The following is a 25,939-nucleotide window of genomic DNA, read 5'->3' as shown; positions in this document are numbered from 1 at the left end:
CCCTTTTACGTTTCAGAGCTCACCATGACAGGCTTGATCTCTCATGGCTTATAACACTCCTGAGATATTAATTAGCATGAAATTATCATACTTTTACGCACAACAAACAAAAATTAAGAGAGGTTAAAAATGATAGGGCTCAGCGCTGGTCACTCTGGAGATCCAAGTAAATGCAAAAGAAAACAGAAAAATGCTTTCTGTACAAGTCAGGACACCCCAGACCCAAGCCCCTCAGTTCAGTTCAATTCAGTTCAGTTGCTCAGTCGTGTCCGACTCTTTGCAACCCCATGAATCGCAGCACACCAGGCCTCCCTGTCCATCACCAACCCGGAGTTCACTCAAGCTCATGTCCATCGAGTCGGTGATGCCATCCAGCCATCTCATTCTCTGTCATCCCCTTCTCCTCCTGTCCCCAATCCCTCTCAGCATCAGAGTATTTTCCAGTGAGTCAACTCTTCGCATGAGGTGGCCAAAGTATTGGAGTTTCAGCTTTAGCATCAGTCCTTCCAATGAACACCCAGGACGATCTCCTTTAGAATGGACTGGTTGGATCTCCTTGCAGTACAAGGGACTCTCAAGAGTCTTCTCCAACACCACAGTTCAAAAGCATCGATTCTTCGGTGATCAGCTTTCTTCACAGTCCAACTCTCACATCCATACACGACCACTGGAAAAACCATAGCCTTCACTAGAAGGACCTTTGTTGGCAAAGTAATATCTCTGCTTTTCAGTATGCTGTCTAGGTTGGTCATAACTTTCCTTCCAAGGAGTAACCGTCTTTTAATTTCATGGCTGCAATCAGCATCCGCAGTGATTTTGGAGCCCCAAAAAATAAAGTCTGACACTGTTTCCACTGTTTCCCCATCTATTTCCCATGAAGTGATGGGACCAGATGCCATGATCTTAGTTTTCTGAATGTTGAGCTTTAAGCCAACTTTTTCTCTCTCCTCCCCTGAGGGCAACTTAATCCCCCATGGTGTTGACTCCAAAGGTGAAGCACAGGCCCCAGACACCCCTTACTGACCTTAGCACCCTGGGGTGGATCCAGCATCCTGGAACTGATGTGAACGTGTGTCACATCCGTCTACCTGCTTATGTGGTCTCTGAGATCTCAGTGTCCCATATGCGCTGCTTGTTGCATGAATGAGTAAGTCCATCCTACCAGTTCAACAGCTGCCTCCTCCCAGTTTCATTCCGAGCCCTACTTCCAGAAGTCCAGGGTTTGGTGACAGTTTGCCCCATTCCTATCCCACTCCAATGGCTCCAAAACCCAGCTCATGTATCACAGCCTTCACCTTGTCCACAGAAACAAAATCTGAACAGCCTCAGGTTATCTTCAGGGGAAGTGCCTTCAACCTTTCAGAGTTCCTCTGAGGACCTTGTCCAACTCTCTGTTTTCTCTCAATGCTATGGCCCAGGTCGCATACACTGTCCAAGATGAACACAGCAAGGTTCTCTCAGATGCAGGCTACCTGAGCAGGCAGGAAGTGAACACTGGTCCAGGAACCCACCTCCGAGCATCCATCACCTGCTCACAACAGCTCCATCACCAGGTCATCCCAGAAAGCCTTTTGGTCTACCGGCCCTCATCTCTCCCAACAGAAAGGTTTCTGATTTGGTCCCATAGGAATTCCGTTCCCTCTCCCTCTACCCAACCAGGCTCATGCATTTTCTCTCTCTCCCTCTCTCATACACAGTTACTTTTTGAAGAGTTTTTCTGACCCAGAAGGCAGCCTACTCCCTGCCTCCCACTCTCACTGGCAAACGCCCTCCTCCCTAAGGCAGCAGGGCCTCCAGGTGGGCCCAGACCCAGTAGCTGGAGGAGACAAAAACTGGTACAGCAGGCATGGGACTGCAGCTTCTCATTAAAGAAGACGCGAGGGGGCCAGTACCTCTTTCAAAGACAACTTCCAAAGAGTAGATAAAATAACATATTCCCTTCTCTCACTTCAGCCTTCTTCCTGTTAACACATGTGACCATCTCTTTCCTCTGCTCAGAAATCTTTGACTTCTTCCACTGCTCAAGAGCAAGATAAAAACTAATGGAGCATCAAGACCCTTCAAGACATGCCTGTTTCCTACTTCCCCTGCCTGCCTCCCACTGTCCTCCCACTGTGAGTCTGGTCTCCAGATGAACTCAGCTCTGCATAAACACCATGCCCTGGTCTTTCCCTGTGCACGTTTTCACTCATCCATCCCCCCAGCTTGTAGAGTCCTTGCTGTAACACCATCCCCTTTCTCCTCCTCCATGAAGCCTTCCCTGATGCTTCTCACCCTCCAGGCACAGGTCACCTCTTTTTCTTTGTTTCCCAAAGACCTTGTTTATATCGGGTTGGCCAAAAAGTTCGTTTGGATTTTTCTGCACACTGTTACGGAAAAACCTGAACAGACTTTTTGGCCAGTCCAGTACTTCTCGGTGCACGAGCTCTTCCCTGTCCAATTCCTGACCCACCTCGGTGCCCCCACGTGCTCCACCCCCAGAGCCCCCAGCACCCTTCTGGGCCACCTGAACAAGACTGTATTCCCCACTCCCTCCCCAACCCAGGCCTCTGCAATCTCTTCCTGCAGAACAGGCACATGGATCCCTTCACCCTGGCATCCCCAGCAGGTAGCCAATACATAGCAGGGACTCAATGAATGTTTAATGAATAAAAATAAATGTTTGCAGAGAAAGACAAGTATCATGTGATTTCACTTATATGTGGAATCTAAAATATGATACACATGAACTTATATACAAAGCAGAAACAGACTCATAGACATGGTAAACAAACTAATGGTTACCAAAGGGGGATGGGAAGGATAAATTAGACTTCTGGAATTAGCAGATACAAACTACTAAATAAAACAGATAAACAACAAGGTCCTACCATAGCACAGAGAGCTATATTCAATACCTTATAATAAACCATAGTAGAAAAGAATATGAGAAAGAATTTATATACGTATAACCAAATAACTTTGCTATACACAAAAGTTGTAAATCACTATAACTTTAAAAGTTTTAAAGACTTTTTAAAAATTTGTAAATATGTGAAGGTAGTGTTAGAGGTAAAGAACCCATCTGCCAATGCAGGAGACATAAGAGACATAGATTCAATCCCTGGGTGGGGGAAGAGCCCCTGGAGAAGGAAATGGCAACCCACTCCAGTATTCTTGCCTGGAGAATCCCAGGGACAGGGGAGTCCACAGGGTTGCAGAGTCAGACGTGACTGAAGTGACTTAGCATGCATATACATGACCAAATAAATCAATGATTCATATTTTTGTTCTTGTGCAAATTCCCAACAGCACCTCACATGCTTGCACCTGAACATCCCTGGTGTGTGGAGAGGTGGAGCCCAAGGAGGACATGCCCTGAACGTGACAAGAGTCAGCTCCGCCAGTATCCAGGGCCTCAGCCTCTAGTGCTAGAGGGCAGAGGGAAACAAGGGAAGACCACTGCAGACGCGCAGGCCTCTGGGAGTGGGCAGCGACCAGTCCGCAACCCTCCCTGAGGCTGGTGGCCTCTCACAGAAATCCGAGCACACCTCCCTTCACAACAAGTTGCTGCCTTGGTTCTCTTCTGATACCAATGCTCTTGCTGCCAGACAGGCCGCTTCCAACAGCCCACTAGAGTACTCCTTAGACGTTACAATTCACCGCAAAGACACAAAGTGTCCCTCAACTGCTGACACCAAAGGGGCTGCCCAGCTGGAGGAGAGTTTAATTTGTTCTTAATTTGCCTCATTCCTGACATTTCCCTGGGTCTGCCTGGTTCTCGCAGCCAGCACAGAGCTGCGAGGAGATGCAGAGGGTAACCGGGCTCTGGGATGCCTGCCAGGGGCTCCGTAAGATGTCAATGCACAGTCATCACAAAGATGCTTTCTCTAAGGCACAGATCCAAATGAGCATGTTCCTCTTCCGAGAATCCTCTTGGGAGGATGGACGTTTATGCTGTCGCTCAAAACATTTCAGAGATGTGTTTGGGGATCTGCCTGGACACCTGAACATATACATCGACTTCTCCTCCGTGGACGCACAACTTTATCTTTGAGCACAATGTTAATATCCAAAAGCAACTGAGCGGCTTTTGGATCTAAGTTAAGTGGTGAATAAGATGAACAGAAAAAACTGGGAAAGAATCTTGATGGTCAAGGCCCTCCTCCCCAACCACCCTCCAACGAGGGCAGGTCCCGGTTAGAGAGTCACCAACCAGGGAGCTAGAGAATGGCTCCTGCGTACGTCCTCGTGGGAAGTCTGGAACCACCGAAGCTTTGTTCTTCCCACTCCTTCTTCACTTTAGATATTTAACAGGTTTAATATTTATTAAAATAATAAGCTGACTTATTTTTCACTCCACTCAAACTTCCCACTCATTGCATCAGCAGGCTTCAGGGCTCCAGTAAACAGCAGGTGGATCCCAGTCATTATAATGTAGCTGAAGCCCTGCTTTGTGAAAAACATGTTTTAAGCCACTGAGGAAATAATAATCCTGAGTCAGGCTTTGTTAAAAACAAACAAACAAAACACTCCAAATTCAAAAATTCCATTTACATGTTACCATCAAAGCTTGATGATCTAAACACCCAGTGTTAGGATAAGCCCTAGGTATAAAGAACTGGGGCTATAATCTAAACGAATTTTTCAAGCATCAAGGGAAGAAGTAGAGATGCTTCTGGGCTACCGGGAGGAGAGAGGAAGAGAAAAAAAGAGAGAAAGGGTCAGACATTGGAACTCCTGTCATCATTCCTCTTCCACCGGGAGGTTGACCAATGGCCGGAGCAGAAACAATAGCAAAACCACAGAGAGTTTTAAAGAGGAAGCCAGAGCAGAGAGGATTTATGCCCAGCTTCCCACCGAGGACACAGGAAACGCAATAAAAATGGCACCGCGGAGAGCTCGGGGGAGAGATGCGAAAAGGTGGAAAAGAGCGCCCTCTCGGGACCTCCTTGTGGTACAGCAGCTGAGACCCCACGCTCCCAGTGCAGGGGGGCCAGGGTTTGACTCCTGGTCAGGGAACCAGATCCCACATGTCACAACTAAGGGTTTGCATGTCGCAACTAATAGCTGGTGCAGCCAAATAAATAAAAATACTAATATGCTTTAAAAAAAAAAAAAAAAAGAGCACCCTCAAGTCTTCCTCTGCCATCAGGGCTAAGGGCAGGGGACAGAAGGCAGGTCAATCCCACCACAGAGGCCATGGGTGACCGCCTGGCTCAGGGCCATGGAGGTGTGACGGCATACTGAGGCAAGCCTGGGTCAGCCAGGGAAGAAGGTCCACTGGACCCCAACAGCACCAGTAGCACAGACCTCACAACGCACACCATCCCCAACTCCACGAAACCAGCGGGACACAGGGGCCAGCCACCCTCCTGAAACAGCCTGGAGGACATCTGGCCTTTCCTTCCATGTTGGCGCCGTCCTGGGGAGGCTGGAGATGGGCCAGCCCTGAAGAAGCAAAGAAAAAAATATCACCCAAATAGAGAGACTGAAGGAGGAGCATTTACCCAAAAGGGACAAGAACCCAAAACAGGCCAAGGCAGAAATACCTTTTATTGGCTGGTTGCCAGTTCCCTCCCACTCATGGTCAGTGGAAATTGGGGCTCCCCAGCAAGCTGAGAGAAGCAAGGAGGATACAGAATGCGTGGTGATTGCATATCTGAATGTAACGCAGAGACTCTGACGTGCTGCTGGGTGCTCGTTTCCTAAAAACCCATCCTTGCTGTTTTGTCACAGCTGAGGCCTCCTGGGTCCGCTCCTCGCTGTAAGATGGCTGCAGTGGTTCACACTCGGGCTGCTGTTTTCACTCTGCACATCAGCACCAAGCAATCGCTGATGCCTCTCTCCTCCCCTCCCTCCCATGGGTGGACAGGCCCTTTCCAGCCCTCTGCATTCAACTTCTGCCTTCTTGGATGAACTGAAACACATACACACATGCTTGCGGCCATTCTCGCTTTGTTGACAATTCCCAGCTCTCTGGCTAGACCAAAAGCTGACTGGAGGCAGGCAGTAAGCTTGTGTCTTCGTAGACCTCAGCATAAAATGCTTCAGTGAATGAAATCATTCCAGTAGGAAACTGGCCGACCTGATCTGAAAACTCATACCTTAATTATGAGCAAGGAAGTCTCATAACTTAGCCCATTTTGCAGTTGAGATCTTGAACCGGGAGAAATAATACAGCATACATTCATGCTGCATAAGACTAGAATCAGACTGAGAATTTAGAGTTACTATCCTAGTTAATAGGGGCTTCCCTGGTAGCTCAGCTGGGAAAGAATCTGCCCACAATGCAGGAGACCCCAGTTCAATTCCTGGGTCAGAAAGATCCCCTGGAGAAGGGATAGGTTACCCAATCCAGTATACTTGGGCTTCCCTGATGGCTCAGATGGTAAAGAATCCACTTGCAATGCAGGAGACTTGGGTTCAATCCCTGGGTTGGGAAGATCCCCCGGAAGAGAGCATGGCAACCCACTCCAGTATTCTTGCCTGGAGAATCCCCTTGAACAGAGCCTGTGTAGGAGCCTGATGGGCTTACAGTCCATGGGGATGCAAAGAGTCAGACATGGCTGAGTGACTAAGCACAGCACAGCATCCTAGTTAATAAAGCTCCTGTAAGTTCGGGATTAACAGATATACACTATCATGTATAAAATAAACAACAAGGACATAATGGAAGCACAGAGAACTACATTCAACATCATAATGGAACCTAACAACCTAATGGAAAAGAATCTGAAAAGGGATACGTATATATTATTCATGATTCTTCAAACTGAATCACTTTGTTGTACAACTGAAACTAACACACCATTACAAATCAACTTTTTAATTTTTTTAAAAAGGAAAAACATTAAAAATAAAAAATCTCCCATAATATAGTATATCCAGCCAGAGCAGGTTTCTCTAGCTGAGCACTGCTAACACTCAGCTGGATGACTCTGTGTTGCCAGCCATCCTGTGCTCTGTAGATGTTCAACAGCACCCCTGGGCTCTGCCCACCAGGTGCCAGGACCACCTGCCTCCCAGCATGACAACCAAAAATGTCTCCAGACACTGCCAACATGCCCTGGGATAGGGGATGAGGGAAGTCTGCACTGGAGAAGGCTGGACAAAATGGCTTTGCATATGACTCCAGTTCTCAACAATGGTTCAGTATGAAGATGTCGCTGATGAGGATGATAACGATGTTTCCTTAGTCCATTACTCCTAAAGTCTTCTGGAAGCTACTTTCTTCTTCCCCCTTCCTTCTTTCACGCCTGTCTTCACTAAAGAAAATTGTTTAACACCCAAAGGAAAGCTCTGACTTGTTCCTGAAGGTCAGCACCCAAGCCAGAGTAGAGTGTCATCTTAGCCCGCTTCCAGCATTCGCTCATCTCAGGATCCCAGGCATAGCATGATTAGGCCCCTCTACCTGGATTTGGAAGAGTGACCATTTGACCTCTTGCAGACCTCCTGAGCTACATCATTCTACCATTCTTCTTTCCTGCAAATCACACAGACGCCAGCCTTCACCGTTGCAGGCCAAGGCAAAGCTAGACATTCCTGAACCTGCACAACATCAGTGCTACTGGGGCCCCTCACCCCCTCTCTGCAGCCTCGGTGGTCAGCCTCCATCCCAGACACCCCTTTCTAGGGTTGGCCCAGGAGCACAGATGCCTGCCAGCCCAGGAGAGTCTGGCTGCAGCTCTGCAAGGGTCTTTTGGCATCCTCAGGGGTCCTGTTTACTCTGACATTACTGTCAACTGCTCCCTGCTCCCCCAAGCCACATCACTCCCTGGAGCAGTGCCTGCCCAGGCTGGCCTCGCGGTGCACAGGACCAGGGGAATAAATGAATCAGCCACATTCACACTCCCTGCATCCTAGCAGAACCCTCCATTGACATTCCAGTCTTCTTTGAATCATTTAGTACATCTCCCCCACCTCATACCTGCCTCCAACCCTCCTTGGAAAACACCTCTGGGAGGTTCCCTTCCTTCGGGTTTAGGGAGTATGTCTTGTATGTCAGTCACCATCACTCACCAGCACTTAACAAGCACTGGGACAAGAGAGATGTAAAAGACAAGACCCCGCCTTCAGGAAGCCAGCAAGCTTAAAGGAGTCAAAATAACATGGCTTTTGCCCTCAGAAAACCTAGGTTTAAATTCTCAGGCCCCGATTTGCCAGCCAAGTAACGTGTAGCAATTCTTTAATTCTTACAATCCATGGTTTTCTAATCTGTAAAATGGGTTTACGTCTCACAATTTATCATACAGGACCATTTGAGCAAAAAGAACTTATTTGTAGCAAGAGGGATATTTAAACATAAATAGCAACTCCAGTTGGGTAGAGAGGACCTCAGGACATAAAAAAATATAAAAGATGCACACGGATGTACATGTAACTGCAGACATATTTTTAGAGGGTCTCTTGAGTATCTTGAATGGTCCCCTGAGGGTAAGCCAGCTTCTCTCTACCCCAACCCCATTTACCAATACAGTTTCAGAGGGCAGAGAGGGATGAGCAATAAGATGTGGGCCTTAAAACTCCAGAGCAAGGAGCAGGGGCCCGAATGGGGTGAGAAGAGCCCAGAGGACAACTTCTCTTGGGCCCTCCCCAGTTGGGATTCAGAGAAAACCACTGTGGGGAAACTTCCACTGCCGGGAGCCAGCAAGGGAAATCCTACCCGTGGCAAAGGTCAACTGGGGAAGAGGCCTGACGGGCAAAGGCTAATCAGGACTCGAGGAGCCCCCTGGACTTACCTGAGCATCTACCCCAAAGAAAACTGGAATCTGACTGCTTTACTATCTTACGCCTCTTACCAAGTCCTCTAATACTTACAGGGGCTTCCCCCAACCACCTTTCTCTGAAAACATTAATTCAGAGCTGTAGTTTAAAAGTTCTCCTCGGCTTAATAGGAGTGTTCCAATCCAAGCCCCTCTGATAGCTTTCTAACTTGCATGACAAGTTTGTCCGGGCTCTTACAACTATGACTGTGACTGTTTATAGCCTCCCAGCCATGCAAGGACAGAAAGCCTAATATTCTAAAATACAGGAATCTGTTGAAGAAGTTAAAATCATTAGAATAGTACTAGAAAAGATTTCATTGTTGAATCAATGCTTGCTGCAGTTTCCTCTATTGTATCCTTGGAACTATATTAATCCTTTGATTTAACCACATCAGATCTTAAGTTAATAAATTCCTTTCTTGCAGCTCACTACACCGGTGCCTTATAGGAATGTAACTTTGTTATGTGTCTACCACCTAACTTTAGGAAAGTCACCTTAAAAGAAAAGTCTTTTACTTGCTAACTAACCTATTGTCAGGAGAGAGGGCCATAAAACTGTTAGCAGGCCCCCTGGCCAGAAGATGATGTAAATCACCTAAAACTTTTATCACACAAAAATAAGCCCTGATCCTGATAAGGGTCAAGACTGCTGACCCCACGTGATTTTGGTGTGAATCTATACCTCCCTTTCTCTGTTTCTTATGCGCATAACTTAGGGTATAAAAGCAGCACTGGAAAATAAAGTTTTGGGCCTTGCTCACTGAAGCTTGGTCTCCCCGTGTCGTTCTTTCTCTTTTTCCATCCTTTTCTCTATTCTCCTTTTTCTGGTTGAGATTCTTGGAGCGCTGGGCCCTCTGAGTTTACTTATCTGCCTGGGCTTCTAAGACTCACTTGAGGGGGTGCCCTGGTGGGGTGCCTCCAGTGATTCGAGAGGGCGCCTGCGGCCTACGTAAACAGAGCAAGCCCCGTGCTGGGGTTTTATTGGTTTCCAGCGTAAACCAAGGAATCATCAGCCCCTGTCTCTCTCTCTCTTTCTCTCTCTCTCTCTGACGCCGACGCCGTTCATCCCAAGGATACCCTGGGTCATATCGGGGCAGGACCCCGATATTCCACACCACAGACGGAGTGGGCAGCCTCCACCGAATTAAGAATGTGGTGAGCCATGATGGACACAGGTGTTTGGCTGACTCTCAGAAAATCCCCCAAGTTCCCCTGTGGCCTCAATTTTAAAAAAGGGCAAAGGCCACCAGTGTGCAGGCAGGAAGCAGGCTGAGCAACCCTGGAAGACATAGCTAGTCTGCACACGGGGCCCCAGCCAACCGGGCCTCCGGTGCCATCTTGGGGAGGAGAGGGCAGAGGAAAGGGATCTGGAAGGCTAAACAGTTACCCCAAGGGACCAAGCTACACCAAAGAAGGCTCTTTCAACTACTGGATTGGACAAAGCTTCAGGCTGAACTGGACTAAGTGTAGTTCCCCACTTCGCTAGGCAGGGCTCCTGAGGAAGATGAAAGCAGTTTTAGATCTCAGACATGCTCTAAGTGCCAAACCCAGAGACTCCAGAGAGGCTGCCTGAGATGAACTTTCAGTAAGTCTCCCACAATAAGCAACATTTCTGCTCAGAAGCGACGACTCCAGTGGCCTTCCTAAGGCCAAACAGGAGCCTCTGTGCCTCCTGGAATAGCAGCCAGGGCTCTCAGGCTCTGTCTGAGGCAGTCTCTTTCCTGGGTCAAAGGAAACGCATCCGGGAACAGGTCACACTCACACGGCAGACATGAGCCCCTATATCCGGCTTCTCTGCCCGGGTCCATTCAGAGTTAGCACTTCCCGATCTGGCTCACGTGTAACATGCCTGCACCTTCTTGGAACCTGCAGGTGTACTCTGGGATAAATCCCACCAAGTCCTGAGGTAGGTTAATCTGATGGTTTCTGTGAGTTCTTACAAAATGGAAATGAGAGGAAAAGGCATTCCAGACTCAGCCCTTCACCTTCCCAAGAGTTTCCCTGAAATCACATAAGTGCCCCCATCCTTGTTAGTGTTCCCCACAGCAGGAGGGTGTCTTCCTGCATGTGGACCTTTCTGGCTCTGCACTGGGTAAAGCAGGCATCTAGTCCCCACTTTCCAGATGCGTAACACTGAGGCCCTGAGCAACTCAAGGTCAGTCAGTGTCAGAGTCAGGTCTAGCCCAGCAAGATGATTAGCTTGCTTCATTCCCACACCCTGCGGAGCCCTCGGAAGCCAAACCAAATGGAATTATCCCGCCATATGAAATGTTACGCCCTAGACGTCTGGGCAAGAGGATCATTTGCAGGATTTCATGAACTTGATGAAAGTGACTTTGGAGACCTGCTCCTGAACCAAACCCAAAGAGTACCTGGAAGAGTGACAGTGGTGACAGCTAAGGAAGAGAAGACGGGGTTCCAGCACAGTGGGCACTGCAAGAGAGCAGTGAGAGCATCCAAGGATTGAAAATGGACCTTGGGGAGAGTGGGGAAGCCTTGAACATCTCCATGATTCCACATCAGAAGTCAAGGGAGAAGTGGAAGGTGTCACATCCCGTGGCCTTGTCTTTTTTTTTTTTTTTTTTTTCAGAAAAAACACACCCCTCAAAAGTCAACAACTGGGACTTCCAGGGTGGTCTGCAGGTAAGACTCCAAGCTCCGAATGCAGGAGGCTTAGGTTTGATCCCTGGTCAAGGAACTAGATGCTGCATGCCTTAACTAAAGATCCTGTGTGCCACAATTAAGACCCAGCACAGCCAAATAAATAAATAATATTTTTATTTAAAAACATCAAAGATTGAAGCAATCTAAATGTCTATCAATAGATGAGCGGATATAAGAAGAGGGGGCTGATGGAATGGAATACAATGCGGCCATACACAAGACTGAATTTTTGCCGTTTGGTGGCTGCCAAGGTCTATTGAAAGGGAGAAATGGAGAGATATTAAATTGATATAAAATTTCAGTTGTCTAAGATTAATTCTAGAGATCTGCTATAGGACATACTATATCTGACACGGTGCCTATAGTTAACAATAGTCTATCGTGCTCTTAACAGTTTAAGAGAGTAGATCTCACGTGAAATGTTCTTACCAGAAAAGTCAATAAAATGAAACAAAGGAACACTTTTGGAGGAAACTTTTGGAGGTGAGAGATATTACTTTGATTGTGGTGATGGTTTCGCAGGTGTGTGCTGTCTCGAAACCCATTAAACTGCATACATTAAAAAAGAAAAGAAGAAAACTATAGTCATGGAGATCTAACATGGCCTTTTGGAAATACCTGGATTTGTGAGGCCCATGAAAGAAAAAGGATGAAAGGACAGTCCTTGTAGATCAAATAAAAACAAAAACCGGAAAAAGAAGCCAACAGTTGGTTCATTCTAGGATCCAGCACAAAGCTGCAGTTATTACATGAGTGCTGCAAAAATCTAAGGAAACATTTTTCAGAATTTTTTGTATCATTTTTCAAAGTGGCATACAGGAAACCTTTGTAGACACTATCTACTGATGAAGGTGGGCCTCTTCTGATACAGCTCATCCTCATATAATGAGGGTTTCTCGTCTTGCGGCTTGTCCGTCAAAGGGTGTGTCCACTCTCCCCACTACTACAGCACGTCTAGTGGAACTGCCCTTGATGACAAGCTTCCACATGGCCCCACCACCCAGGACCAGAGCCCCAAATTCTTCCCCCAACATCACAGCCCTGCACCCTCTGGCAGCTCCCTGCTTTCCATCCCCAGCCTCTGTACCCCTGTTCCGTCTGGGCTGCAGCCCCACCACTTTCCTTCAAGTCCTCCCTGGTGTCCCACTTTTCCTAGATGAAGAACCTTTGCTTATATTCCTTCCGTTGCCTGAAACCCTCCTCACTGGGAGAGGAGACACAGTGCCAGTTTGTTCAAAGACACTTAATATGGGTAAAATGAAGGAATGAGCTATGAAAGTTCTTCCTGATTCTGACAGATTCAAATGTCTGTTAAGACATACATCACTTCACTCCTGGGAGCATCCCACTGTCAACCACCCCTAAATCTGCCACCTAATCCCCACCTCCTGCTGTATCTGTAAATGAAGAACCTATGGCAACCCACTCCAGTGTTCTTGCCTGGAGAATCCCAGGGACGGGGGAGCCTGGTGGGCTGCCGTCTAAGGGATCACATAGAGTCAGACACGACTGAAGCGACTTAGCAGCAGCAGCAGCACACCTTACTGGAGTATCTTCTTCACTTTATGGTTGCGTTAGAGCAAGGTACCATTGTTCTAGAAGCAGGATCCCAGAGCACATCAATCCCTAGTATTTTGAATGTCCAGAAGCAGGGGTGGGATACTGGGGTAACCCTGGGAGGAATATCACCAACACATTTTCCAGGATTAGCCCCCAAAATCCTATCGGTATTTTTCTGAACAATGGTGGCATGACTCCTTATGGCAAGTATAATTTTTACATCCTCAAAATCACTTCTTTCAAGCTGCACTATATATAATAAAGCACACTAAATAATCCACTTCTGCAGCTCCCCCCATAAGTCAGCTCACATCACCACTCCTGGTTCCCATGACTACCCAGAAGGCAGCCCTCGCATCTGACAGCAGAGCTGGGCACCCAAGGCAGCTAGAACCCATCACTACATTCGGCAGGGGGTAATTCTGGGCAAGGGGATGGGCATGGGGGGGTCTTCAGCTTCCAGGAGCTCAGAGCATCCCAGAGAGTTAATGCAACATCCAAAAAGAAGAAGAAAATGGGAAAGGTTGGCAGGTCATCTTTTGAATCAGAGGCCATCTTGCTTTACCTTCAAAGTGATCAGTGGGGAAGAAAAAAGAAAACTCTTCACAGTTGAGGGAACTTATTTAAATTATTTCAGAGTTTCTTTCTAGTTGTTCAGGGAGCGCCACCCCCCCCCCCACTCTGGCCAATTCTCATCTAATTTCTCCTATTGTTGAAGGAATAGGTTGATAACATGAAACTGCTTGAGGACACCCTATCCCCAAATCCCCTGTTTCAAATCATAACTTTAATTCTATTTAGAAGGGGGAATTTCTTATATAGATTATAAAAATGAAATTGATTCAAAGGAGGGGAAAAATCAGTAAGTAAATACATGTGGGGCTTATGTAAATACATCTCAGAACTAGTTTCCAGGAACTGGCTTGCTTACTGAGTTTAATTATAATACCCTTTGGATTCAAACGCCAGAAGCCAGGTTCCAATGGAGAGAGAAATAAAAAGATAAGTGCTGAAGATTCATCACCAGCTCTGGTCAAGGCTGAAATACAATGAGGTAAAAAGTGATCCTTCACTGTTTGTGCTGAGGCAGAATAAGCATACATGCAGGCTAAGTCGCTTCAGTCATGTCCTGCTCTCTGCAACACCATGGACTGTAGCCCGCCAGGCTCCTCTGTCCATGGAATTCTCCAGGCAAGAATACTGGAGAACATATTCCATCACGGGTTGCCATGTCTTCCTCCAGGGGATTTTCCTGACTCAGGGATCGAACCTGCTTCTTTTACATCTCCTGCATTGGCAGCCAGGTTCTTTACCACTAGTGCCACCTAGGAAGCCTGAAGCAGAGTACATGGCTTATCAAACACCTAATTGCAAAAACGATGGTAAACGGTGTGGCGCCCCCAAATCGGTCCTGGGATCCTCAGGCTTTCAAATGTATATGTGGGTCCTCAAAGTGCAACAAACATGAAACACAGCCTAAAGGAGAGTCTCCACGGCAAGATGAGGATGGCCTGCCACATACTAAAACATAAGGTGAAAGGACTTCCCTGATAGTCCAGTGGTTAAGACACGGTGCTTTCACTGCAGGGGCCATGGGTTCAATCCCCAGTTGGGGAACTAAGATCCCACACACCATGCAGCAGAGCCAAGAAACAAACAAAAAGAGAGAGCAGGTAAGCGAGCTCAGATATAAAGTGCCTGGAGCCCAGTAGGGTGTTGTCAACAGAAAACAAGGTATTTTTATGCTGGGGAAACATCCTGAGTACAGTGGCTAAGAGCAAAAGGATTCAAAAAGAGACAGAAAGGAATCAAAGCTCTTAGGAGGAGGGGCAGAGGTGACCGTGGTCAGGTTGCTGGGCAGGGGACCAAAGAGAAAGCAATTTCCAGCAGCAGCCAGGGCAGGCGTGCCTGGGGCTGGTCTAAAAAAGAATAGTGTTTCTTCGAAGACGAGAGCAAGGACGGAGAGCAGCAGTTCAAGAGGCTCGGCAGGGTAAAAGTTGATTAGAATGCAGAAAGTCCAAAGGGCCAATGGCATAACTCGGCCATAGTGTAGACAAAAGAGGATAAACCAGTCACAACTAGCTTGCAGATCTGCTGGGCTTGGGCAGTGCTAGCCGGCATAGTGATGAGCGTGTCTGAATTGGGAGGTTGCACATAAACAACCAGATTTCTGGCTTCTCTTAAAAACTACTAAATCCAGCCAAAATTCCTCCAGTCATTCTACAAATATTCATTAAGCATCTACTCTGTGCCAAGCAATATTCTAGGCCCTAAGGATATAACAGTGTGGCGGGGGAGGGTGGAAATCCTCCATGTGATGGATGGAGTTTCCATTTTAGTGGGAAAGACAAGCTAAATAAATCCACGTGCCAGGTGGTTATATATGCCATGAAGGAAAAGGAAGCCAGGTGGGATGAGTGAGAGTCACGAGGGGACTGCATTTGAGAGTAGGGCAGTCAGGGTTAGCCTCCTGGTTGCTTGGGTACCATCCAGTTGAAGCTGGGGGATGGCTCCCTGTCGTGCAGGGCGTGGTCTCCAGCTTGCCAGTCACCACTGCTCTTTCTTGTTACCTACTCCTGGCCTAGAGGAGCAGGCAAAAGGGTAAGATGGCAAGAGGGAGGTGACAGAAACTGACAGGGCCAGGAGAAAGTCCCTGAAAGAGACAGGCATCTGGGAAGGGCTTGTAAAAGGCTAAACCAGGGCAATGGAGACACTGCTTGTTCTCCGTCTTCAAATCAGTGCAGCCTCTTAGAACAAAGGAAGCATCTGTCCTTCCTCCGGTGAGCAGGTGGCATGGATGTGCTTCCGGGAGGACCAGCTCTTGTGGGCGGAGAGAGCAGAGGAGGGGAAAGGAGGACCCATGTTTCTGTCCTGTGGGTGGTGGGAACCAAAGGGATAACCTGTAGATCGCAGCTCGGACGCACCTGCAGAAGCGTCTAGTAAATGCCCCCAGACTGAACCAAACTTCATGGAGGCCCAAGCACAGCCAGTAGCCTCATGCTTCCTGCTCCTACACCAGGTGGTCTCCACCTCAGCTCCTTCTTCTCGGTGAGGAGCCCCCGCACGCAGCACACACAGGCTCCCTGCAGGCTTGGGGCGTAGCATCTCAGTGCTCTGTCAACTACACTGTCTGCTGCCGGCCCCCGGTCTCCTGGAGGGATGCTCTTTGACCGGCCTCATCTGGGGGCTCAGTGGTGTGCCCCCTAAGAATCCAGAGAGGGTGGAAGGAACCCAAGACTCACAGCCGGTGCCTGATGGGGAAATTGTCCTTGGGCCCTGGGGTGGTGTCTGAAAGGAAATGACAACCCACTCCAGTGTTCTTGCCTGGAGAATCCCAGGGACGGCGGAGCCTGGTCGGCTGCCGTCTATGGGGTCGCACAGAGTCGGACACGACTGAAGCGACTTAGCAGCAGCAGCAGCAACCCGGGGATGGGAGTTCCCTGAGGCACAGAGTCAGGCCTTAACAGTGGGGGTCCTATTGGGTCCGTGGATGACACTACAATTATGGTCCTCTAAAAATATAGGGCAGAAGTATTGGGTTGGCCAAAAAGTTCGTTCGGGGTTTTCCGTAAGCCACTACAGAAAAATCTGAACAGACCTTTTGGCCAACCCAATGTGTCTGCCACCACCTCTCTGAGCAGGAATCAGTCACACTCTGAACTGGGTTTTCAGACCCAAACCTCAGGCTGCTCAGCCAAGGTGGAGCTCGACAAGCTCTTCCCCCACTGGCTGGTACCACTTGCCACCTACTTATCAGGTTAGTAACCTCCAGAGCAAGAGGTGGTCTCCCTAGGGACTCAGAGACTGGCCTGCACTTTTTGCATCTCTCTTAGGAAGTGAGGGATAGTCAGGACATCTCTTAGTAAAACTGAAGGGCACTGACAAAATTCCCTTTGCTGCAAAAAGAAATCTACCCCTGGTTCAGTTCAGTTCAGTCACTCAGTCGTGTCCGACTCTTTGCGACCCCATGAATCACACACGCCAGGCCTCCCTGTCCATCACCAACTCCCAAAGTTCACTCAAACTCATGTCCATCAAGTCAGTGATGCCATCCAGCCATCTCATTCTCTGTTGTCCCCTTCTCCTCCTGCCCCCAACCCCTCCCAGCATCAGAGTCTTTTTCAGTGAGTCAACTCTTCACATGAGGTGGCCAAAGTATTGGAGATTCAGCTTTAGCATCAGTCCTTCCAGTGAACACCCAGGACTGATCTCCTTTAGAATGGACTGGTTGGATCTCCTTGCTGTCCAAGATACTCTCAAGAGTCTTCTCCAACAGTAGAAGCAGCCTAATATCCTAGTAATGCAGAGTTCTTAATCTTTCCTATGTCTGGACCTTTTGGCAGTTTAGCGAAATCAAGATCTGATCCCAGGATAATGTTTCTAAATGGATAAAATAAAATATAGGACTACAGAAACTATATTGAAACTATTATTGAAATACGTTTTAAAAATTATAGTAAGGTTTCTACTTCTTTATTAATATTCTATATAAAAGATTTGGAGTGGGGTCTAATGAACAGCATAATTATGAAGTAATGATGAATATAAGTGGTATTTTGAGATATTTGCAACAATCGTAATGTAATATGAATACAATCCATGATTTCTATTACTGTGCTTCACTGCTTGCATTCATACCAAAAGGAAATAACTTAGTGAGGGTTAGTGTAACTAAAGATGTAAGAGTACAATTCTTTCATGCTCTTAAGATTCTGTTCTACATACAAATCCTCCTTAATACACTGGTTCAAATTCATACTAAAGTGTAAATGGCTGTCCTGGGCCCTTTTCTCAGAGTAGATGAGACAGTGGTGTTAGCGGGACCAAACATGAGGACACTAAGCACTAGGGACCAAATAGAAGGGAAAGATATTTCACAAAGAAGGGGAATCACTGAAAGCAGAAGACCATTAACAAAAGCAAACTTCCCCATGTCACATAATGAGTGGGCTACAAGTTACTGTCATCTGCAGAAGTCTAACCTGTACTCTCCAGAACCAATGAGGGGGTCTGGTCCCTTTGAGTTCTCTGAGGCTTCCCTGGATTTCTCATTAAAAGTAACTAGTGAATTGACTTACTTTGCCCCAGCCCTCAAAGGATGCTACAGATCAAAAGGTATCAAGAAAAATGCCTGTGTAGATGCTGACACCAGCCCCAAATGCTGAGGGCTGTGGGGGCCTGGCCTCTGTTGCAGGAGAGCAGGACTCTCTTGGTGGGGGAGTGTGGCTCACAGAGAAAAATTGATGCAAGGGTTGCATCAGAGAAGGTGGGTGGATTTAGGTGTCCTTGTTCCCTCTTTTTTGTCTGTAGAGACAAATGAAACCAGCCAGTCATTCCTTTTTTGAAACAAAAATATCAAATATAAAAACCCTACTCGATAAATACAACAAAGATGAAAAAGATATCAATTTCATAAAGGTGAAGAGAAAAACCAAGTCACTAGAGAAAGGAAGAGATAAGCACACATGAACACACACAGAGAGAGAAGACGGAGAGTGGAAAATAGCAGGATAAAGAGAGAGACCCCAGTACTCACCAAACCCTTCAGAGAAAAGTTTAGCTCCCTCACTAATCCTGCTCTGCACAGAAAATAAACCACCACTAGATCAAAAGCCTGGATTAACATTGCTTCACATTTGTTATTCAGAAAGAACTCTAATTCCTATCTAAATTCTTCAAGTCTCTGTTTCTCCTTTGTTAAGGAAGAAAATCTTCTGCTCCTCATTCCTGAAAGTAGCAGGGCACAAGAGATGCCCAAAGACACATAAAGCCCTGTTGCATTTTCACATCTGTAGGCATAAGTGATACCCTGTCTCAGTGTCTCCCCACCTGAGGATGCAATATGGCGAGGGTGGTGGGCCTGCATGGTTCTGCTGAGCCCGGGAGAAACAGGCTGACTCAGAGCAGAGTCCTCCCCTGGGGGCCACAAGATCCAGCAAGCAGAAGGAGCTGGCTTCCTCCCCATGTTCCTTTACTCACAGCCACCACAGGGCCTTGGGACAATGTCATTCCCGATGTCCCTGGGACCTAAGTACTTTTGGTGATCTGAGGATAAATAAGCCAACAAGCTGGTTTGCATGAACTTTGAAATCCTTTAAAAATAAAGACAACCCACATACTGCAGAACAATTATACCAAAGAAATTCTCACACTGTTAATAAAGTTCTAGGACCCACAACAGATTTCCCAACCTGGGGATCTGGCAAAGGGACTGAGAACCCCCAGAAAATTTACCCAGACTTGCCTGTGAGTGTCCAGGAATCTCCAGCAGAGGCATGGGTCGGCGGTGGCCTGCTGCAGGGTGAGGGGCAGTGCATGCATGGGACCTTTTGCAGGGAGTCACCATTCTCTTCATTACCTCCAGGACACTTTGGTCTCAGGTCAAACAACAGGGAGGGAACGCAGTCCCGCCCATCAACAGAAAACCGGATTAAAGATTTAAGAAGCATGGTCCCGCCCATCAGAACAAGACCCAGTTTCCCCCTCAGTCCGTCTCTCCCATCAGGAAGCTTCCATAAGCCTCTTATCCTTCTCCATCAGAGAGTGGACAGAATGAAAACCACAATCACAGAAAACTAATCCAACTGATCACATGGACCACAGCCTTGTCTAACTCAATGAAACTATGAGCCAGGCCCTGTAGGGCCGCCCAAGACGGAGGGGTCATGGTGGAAAGTTCTGACAAAACGTGGTCAACTGGAGAAGGGAATGGCAGACCACTTTGGTATTCTTGCCTTGAGAACCCCACAAACAGTATGAAAAGGCAAAAAGATATGACACTGGAAAGATGAACTCCCCAGGTCGGTAGGTGCCCAGTATGCTACTGGAGAAGAGTGGAGAAATAATTCAGGAAAGACTGAAGAGATGGAGCCAAAGCAAAAACAACGCCCATTTCTGGATGTGACTGGTGATGGAAGTAAAGTCCGATTCTGTAAAAAGCAATACTGTCTAGGAACCTAGAATGTTAGGTCCATGAATCAAGGTAAATTAGAAGCAGTCAAACAGGAGATGGCAAGAGTGAACATCAACATTTTAGGAATCAGTGAACTGGAATGGGTGAATTTAATTCAGATGACCATTATATCTACTACTGTGGGCAACAATCCCTTAGAAGAAATGGAGTAGCCATCATAGTCAACAAAAGAGTCTGAAATGCGGTACTTGGGTGCAGTCTCAAAAATGATAGAATGATCTCTCTTCATTTCCAAGGCAGATCATTCAATATCACAGTAATCCAAGCCTATGCCCCAACCAGTAATGCTGAAGAAGCTGAAGTTAAATGGTTCTGTGAAGACACACAAGACCTTCTAGAACTAACACCAAAAAAGTTGTCCTTTTCATCATAGGGGACTGGAATGCAAAAGTAGGAAGTCAAGAGATATCTGGAGTAACAGGCAAATTTGGCCCTGGCATACAAAATGAAACAGGGCAAAGGCTAACAGAGTTTTGCCAAGAGAACACACTGGTCATTGCAAACACCCTCTTCCAACAACACAAGAGAAGACTCTACACATGGACATCACTAGATGGTCAAAACAGAAATCAGATTGATTATATTCTTTGCAGCTGAAGATGTAGACGCTCTATACAGTCAGCAAAAACAAGGCCAGGAACTGACTGTGGCTCAGATCATGAACTCCTTATTGCCAAATTCAGACTTAAGTTGAAGAAAGTAGGGAAAACCATTAGACCATTCAGGTACGACCTAAATCAAATCCCTTACACTTCATATAGTGGAAGTGACAAACAGATTCAAGAGATTAGATTTGATAGACAGAGTGCCTGATGAACTATGGACAGAGGTTTGTGACATTGTACAGGAGGCAGGGATCAAGACCTTCCCCAAGGAAAAAAAATGCAAAGAGGCAAAATGGTTGTCTGAGGAGGCCTTACAAATAGCTGAGAAAAGAAGAGAAGCTAAAGGCAAAGGAGAAAAGGAAAGAATATCCATTTGAATACAAAGTTCCAAAGAATAGCAAGGAGCGATAAGAAAGCCTTCCTCAGTGATCAATGCAAATAGAGGAAAACAATAGAATGGGAAAGACTAGAGATCTCTTCAAGAAAATTAGAGTTACCAAGGGAACATTTCATGCAAAGATGGGCACAATAAAGGACAGAAATGGTATGGACCTTACAGAAGTGGAAGATATTAAGAAGAAGTGGCAAGAATACACAGAAGAGCTATACAAAAAAGATATTCATGACCTAGATAACCACAGTGGTGTGATCACTCACCTAGAGTCAGACGTCCAGGAATATGAAGTCAAGTGGACCTTAGGAAGCATCACTACGAACAAAGCTAGTAGAGGTGATGGAATTCCAGTTGAGCTATTTCAAATCCTAAAAGATGATGCTGTGAAAGTGCTGCACTCAATACGCCAGCAAATTCGGAAAACTCGGCAGTAGCCACAGGACTGGAAAAAGTCAGTTTTCATTCCAATCCCATAGAAGGGCAATGCCAAAGAATGTTCAAACTACCACACAATTGCAGTCATCTCACACACTAGGAAGTAATTTTCAAAATTCTCCAAGTCAGGCTTCAACAGTACGTGAACCATGAACTTCCAGATGTTCAAGCTGGATTTAGGAAAGGCAGAGGAACCAGATGTCAAATTGCCAACATCCACTGGATCACTGAAAAAGCAAGAGAATTCCAGAAAAACATCTACTTCTGCTTTATTAATTATGCCAAAGCCTTTGACTGTGTATATCACAACCAACTATGGAAAATTCTTCAAGAGATGGGAATACCATACCACCTGACCTGCCTCCTGAGAAACCTGTATGCAGCTCAAGAAGCAACAGTTAGAACCAGACATGAAACAACAGATTGGTTTCAAACTGGGGAAGGCGTACGTCAAGGCTGTATATGGTCACCCTGCTTATTTAACTTATATTCAGAGTACATCATGTGAAATGCCAGGCTGGATGAAGCACAAGCTGGAATCAAGATTGCCAGGAGAAATATCACTAACCTCAGACACGCAGATGATACCACCCTTGGGGCAGAAAGTGAAGAGGAAGACAAGAGCCTCTTGACAAAAGTGAGAGTGAAAAAGTTGGCTTAAAGCTCAACATTCAGAAAACTAAGATCATGGCATCCAGTCCCATCACTTCATGGCAAATAGATGGGGAAACAATGGAAACAGTTACAGACTTTATTTTCTTAGGCTTCAAAATCACTGCAGATGGTGACTGCAGCCATGAAATTAAAAGATGCTTGCTCCTTGGAAGAAAAGCTATGACCAACCTAGACAGCATATTAAAAAGCAGAGACATTAAAAAGCCAACAAAGTTCCATCTAGTCAAAGCTATGGTTTTTCCAGTAGTCATGTATGGATGTGAGAGTTGGACCGTAAAGAAGGCTGAGCACTTAAGAATTGATGCTTTTGAACAGTGGTGTTGCAGAAGACTCTTGAGAGTCCCTTGGACTGCAAGGAGATCCAACCAGTCCATCCTAAAGGAGATCAGTCCTGGGTGTTCATTGGAAGGACTGATGCTGAAGCTGAAGCTCCAATACTTTCGCTACCTGATGCGAAGAACTGACTCATTGGAAAAGACCCTGACGCTGGGAAAGATTGAGGGCAGAAAGAGAAGGGGACGATAGAGGATGAGATGGTTGGATGGCATCACCAACTTGATGGACATGAGTTTGAGCAAGCTCTGGGAATTGATGACAGACAGGGAAGCCCTGCGTGCTGCAGTCCACAGGGTCACAAAGAGTTGGACACGACTGAGTGACTGAACTGAACTGAAAAATAAAGACATTTTGTCAACTTCAGGATGGGATTTTTTATTCCAAATATATTCCAAATGCCTGATCCAGCCTGATTGCTAAGAGTGATATTGGCAATAAAGGAAGTAAAAACACAAGTAGCCTCTGATTTAGGCTACCCTGTTTCCATTATTTAATAATGATACAAGGCAAAGATTTTAGAAAACAGATCAGATACAAGCAAACATTCATGGAGCCCTGCTACACCCCCAGGCACTGTGGATTACAGAGATGCAGAAGAGAGTCAGTCCCATGGTGTGTATAGGCAGGGCACCCAGGGTTATTACATCCACTTCCGCCCCCACTTACTGCCCACTGCTGGGAGGACAAGGAGCCGTGTCAATTCCCTATCCATCACAACCACCAGGCAGGCTGGTGTGATTATATCCCCACTGTACAGCTGTGCTAACTGAGGTGGTGTGGCCACAGGCAGACTGTGAAGACCCGACCCAGATCTCCCTGCAGGGCTCTTTGCACTCCAGCTGTGAACTAGGTACTTCTGGTGGCAGATCCAGAGAAAGAGGAGAACGGCCCTCGGGGAGGAGCATTTCCCGGAGCACTGCAGGGTGGTGGATTCAGGGGCAGGGGTTGGAGGGGGAGAGAAGAGGGCAGGACCAATGAGTCAGAAGAGCAGGGGTGACCTGGGGTGGGGAGAGCACCGTGTGGCCAGACCTGATGCCTGCCAGCCCACGGACACACTGAGGTAGGCTTTCTCCATTCTCTCAGCCCAGTGCCGCCTCCTTTTGGAGAAGTGTTTTTGGGGAAGGCCTGCAGTCACAAGAGTAAGCCCATGACCCAGGTTAAACCAACCATAGAGTACCTCACCCCTCCGACTGAAAGACCCCAAGGAGTGGGCAAAGAACCCAACCACAAGACCCGAGACTTTTTCTGAGAGTAAACCAAAACTGGTTCATGATCGTACCAAGCTGACATCTGGAACCCTAGTGGTCATCTCTTCCGCTGCTTGGAACCTTCCTGGCACGGGAGAGGGTGGATGACACACAGAGACCAGTGGAAACATGAGAGGCAGAGAGAGCTCCAGGAACATCTAGAATCCTGGCCCCAGCCTTCCCCAGGCCAGCGCTGCCCTCCCCTTCCCATGGTCCAGTGGGATGAGCCAACAACTTCTGTTTCCTTAAGTTGACTGAGTTGGACTTCTGAAGGCAGTGACCAAAGGAGTTCTGCCCAGTGCACGGTCATGACATACTGCATCAGGTGAATGAAGCCAGAAACATGAACTTCATGGCGGGACAGGATCTATTTCTGTGGCCTCAGAGGGACACGCATGGGTCAACAAGAGAGAGACAGACAGTCCTGACAAACAGCAGAGGGACCAGCGAGGTGCCTGCAGTTCCCTGGGTGATGCACCAACCATGAGCCTTTGCTGGAAACGGGCACCACAGACGTGCCCTACAGGGAATCCCACACTTAACAACTTAATCGCTCATGACACGGTGAGGCCCCCTAGATCCCCGCATACTGGAGGGACAGCGCGTGTGTGGCCCTTGCTAGATCTGGTGAGTGTGGGCTCTGCCAGGAAGATGGAGCACGGAAAGGCTGAGGCTGAAGGGGACCCCTTCTTAGTGCACCAAGGTGATGCACGCCAGGCCTGAGGATCCAGGGAGGGCTTTTGTCTAGGGGCTGTTTCATCACCAGACCCCCCGTTGATAATGTGTGTGAAGGCAAACCACCATGTTCTCTGGCCGAGACTGAGTCACCCAACAATATGCACACGACACTGTGAGTAATTATCTGGAGCAACTTACTCTTTAGCATCGCAGACTTCCCAATCCTTCATCCTATAAAAATGTCTCCAAAGAAAGTTAGCTCCTGGACTGCACATGAGCACTGACTCTGGTAGGAGCCAAGGACTCACTGGGTGAGGACTCACACGAAGCTCTTGCAAGAACTAGATTATATATGCTGCTGCTGCTGCTAAGTCACTTCAGTTGTGTCCAACTCTGTGCCATCCCATAGACGGCAGCCCACCAGGCTCCTCCATCCCTGGGATTCTCCAGGCAAGAATACTGGAGTGGGTCGCCATTTCCTTCTCCAATTCATGAAAGTGAAAGTGAAGTCGCTCAGTCGTGTCCAACTCTTCTCGACCCCATGGACTGCAGCCTACCAGACTCCTCCATCCATGGGATGTTCCAGGCAAGAATACCGGAGTGGGTTGCCATTTCTTTCCCCACACAGCATGAGGTGCAGCCAAAAGATAAATAAAAATGAAAAAAAAAGAACAAAGCCCTTCATACACTGTCTTGGAAAGATCTCCAAGACATTTTATTAAGTGAAATAATGACAAATAATGGCAAAGTACTAAACAGTATTTCCTGAATGCTATCTTCAAGGCAAAAAAGAGATACATATTAGACTACATTTTAAGATTTGCTTGAATTTGCATAAAGAAATACTGGATGGATTTTTAAAAGGTTGCAGGGAAACAGTAGAATAGATGGAAATATATGGAAGCTGAATTTTCACTCTGGACCTTTCATTTGTCATTTTTGAACAGTGTGTACTGAAAATAAAAATAAAACAACAGTGATGCAAAGCTGTGTAAAGGACATCACTGTCATTATATAGATAAACTGTAAAAAAGTAACAATAATATTTAAACTATGCATTACACCCCACTGCGCTATGTTGGACTCTGTCGAGCCTGCAAGGCACAGGGCAAGTATTAATCCCTGTCACTCCCTGACAGGTGCCATGTAACACCGCCTCTTAATCTCACCACGATCCACCCACTGTTAAAGCCGCCAGGCCCAAGTCTCATAGGCCACACGGATTGCTGTCATTCAGCCCCTGGCATTCACCCTGGGGCCAAGTTGCAGGCCCAGCGCCCAGGTACCCACTTCAATGCTTGTTGCGGCTCCATCTGGTCCACAGGCCCTCTGGCCCCGTACCAAGCACCCTTCAGGAAATTGGACTCAACAAGCCTTTCCGTTCTGTTCATTAAAATCCACCAAGGCAGCGCCGGGCTAACCCAGGGCGGCCTCCACGGCGTTGCCCCAGCACTTTGATGTGAGTTGGATTCGGGGAGTCGAGTTCATTTCCTGCTCCTCCAGCCGCCGGCTTCATCAGCAGCACACGCTCACCATGGTAACGCTCTGGCCTCTTTTGGGAAACTCTCTTCCCTCCGAGCTTGAAACTATTCAAAGGAGGACCTCGCCAAGTTAATCAATTAAAA

At 47.1% G+C, this 25,939-nt stretch overlaps 1 protein-coding gene across 2 annotated transcripts in view; it reads right to left on the bottom strand.

The window, feature by feature from the left end:
* Positions 1 to 25,939, bottom strand: part of CAPN8 (calpain 8) — a 75,204-nt gene that overhangs the window by 37,337 nt on the left and 11,928 nt on the right. The window lies entirely within an intron of this gene.

This window comes from Moschus berezovskii, chromosome 17 (assembly GCF_049115385.1).
Source record: "Moschus berezovskii isolate FMDL1 chromosome 17, NW_MosBer_1.0, whole genome shotgun sequence".
Classification (NCBI taxonomy): domain Eukaryota; kingdom Metazoa; phylum Chordata; class Mammalia; order Artiodactyla; family Moschidae; genus Moschus; species Moschus berezovskii.
The sequence above is the reverse complement of the archived record's forward strand: the minus strand, read 5'-3'. Positions and strand labels throughout refer to the sequence as shown.